Consider the following 2,043-nt stretch of genomic DNA (forward strand, 5'->3'; position numbering starts at 1 on the left):
AAAGCCGGCCGAGAATCAGTGGCCAAAGCGGCCCCCGGCGCCAGTATCACAACATCACACGGGAGATAATTCGGAAGACATGGAGTGACGCATCCGCGCGCTTCACGTAAAAAGAACGGTAACAGTAGTATAGGTAACGAAGAGGAGTTGGGTGTTTGTAAGTCGTTGGGTGGATGTAGTGGTTGTCGGCCGCGGGAGGGGGATAGATGCCGGATGGCACCGACCCCCGAGATCGTTTACACAGGGGGTTAAAAGGGTCCGGCGGGCTGGACGGAGGCTGCGTGAAACAAGGCCAGCAGCTTGTCGTCTCTTCTATTGGGGCAGAGCGAGAGGGAGTGAGACAGACAGGCAGACAGACAGACAGACAGAGAGAAAGAGAGCGTGAGAGAGCGAGATAGAGCGCGCGCATGGGAGCGAAACGGACGGCTGCGGCCAAGTGGGCGCGCGTGCGAGGGGAGGAGGAGAGGCTGCCGAGGGCAGCGGCGGCGCGACGGCAGCCATGTAGTTAGTAGCTTCCCGGTGGGCCTGACAGTCGTAGCTACGACGCGAGTTCGATCGCATCTCTCGTGCGCGCCCACCACGTACGAGATCCCGGCGTCGGCGACTCCCGGAGCGCGACGGGCGTACCTAACGGTGGCGAGGACCGGCGACTACTGCGGGCTGCGCGGCTGCCGCCTCCTCCTCACCGCGGCTGACATCCCCGGGAGGTGCTACCCCGGGCTTACGCCCAGCGCGACGTACGTATGCTGAATCACTGAATTACCGCTGTGCGCGCTCGGGTCTACGGACTTGGAGCGTAACGACACCTCGGGGCCCCCGCGTCCTCGGGCTGCGGCTCGTCCAAGGCCCACCGAGGTGGCTAGCCGATAGTCGTGCTGTGTGCCGATGTGTGTGTCAACCGATCGCTCGCCGCTCTCCGCTCAGGCTTTTGACGGGAGGAGAGAGCCGCCCGCTCGTACCCTCGTTGGCTGCCTGGTGCCGGTGGCGGCGGGACGAGGGGCGCGACAAATCACGCTATAAATGGAATTCGGCGTGGAAAACCGATGGCGCTGCAGCCGCGCCTCGCGACCCACTGCAGCAGCATCGGGTCGCGGTAGGTTGCGCGAGGTACAAGCACCAGGGCCTCCGAAAATATCCCGTGGATATTTTTACCTCCGGCGAAAACGTGAAGCCGCGAGCAGCGGACACGCGCTACTCCAGCGTTAGTTTGGTGGTAAATACGTAGCACGAGCCGGTGCGGTGGTGACTGGTTGGTTGATGGCGATCGTAGACGAGTTTCCCAGGATGACGAGGATGCGATCGCCACCGGCGGCACTCTCGATCGCACGGTCGACACGACCTCTTGGCAAACCCGTCGCTATCTCGCTACTACTCGCTTCTTTAGGAAAGCACGGGCGCGCGCGCGCGCCCCTCTCTGCACCTACGCCCGGAAACTTATGACATAAGGTCGCACCCACGCGCCGATATTGGATTATGGAAATGATCGGCTCGAGACTCGCTAAACTCGCGACTCTCTTAAAGTTTTTCGGCCTTCGAAAGCCTGGACAATCGCGATCCCTACTCTTGCCCAATGACTACTCTTCATTAGCATCTTTATTATGCTCTTGTCTGAGGTGTATTTATTTAACTTGATTGGGGTGGGACGGCGGGTGGGGGTGGTGTAAGGGGGAGGGGAGGTCGATAGGCTTAGTCAATAGCAATTAGTCGTTGCTTATTTCATTCGCTCGGTCGTCGCAAAGACCTGCGCTTTTTACCGTAGACGCAATCTTTGCGTGACTTGCCAAATACATACATACATATATATATAAATATATATATATATATATATATATATATAATATGAGTATGGGTTTATCCCTTCGGGAGTTAGTGAGAGTGTCACTCTCGACAATGAGAAAATTGAGCGAAAGGAAGCACAGCACTTTGGAAATGAAATTAAAAAATTGGAATTTTCCAAGCTCTTATAGTTTTATTGTTTATAGTATGGGAAGTAATGGGCTCACTTGAATTGTTTGTACTTACGGCTCCTCCCCCCCCCCCCTC

Source organism: Ceratosolen solmsi, unplaced genomic scaffold (genome assembly GCF_000503995.2).
Source record: "Ceratosolen solmsi marchali unplaced genomic scaffold, CerSol_1.0 scaffold14, whole genome shotgun sequence".
NCBI classification, from domain to species: Eukaryota; Metazoa; Arthropoda; class Insecta; order Hymenoptera; family Agaonidae; genus Ceratosolen; species Ceratosolen solmsi.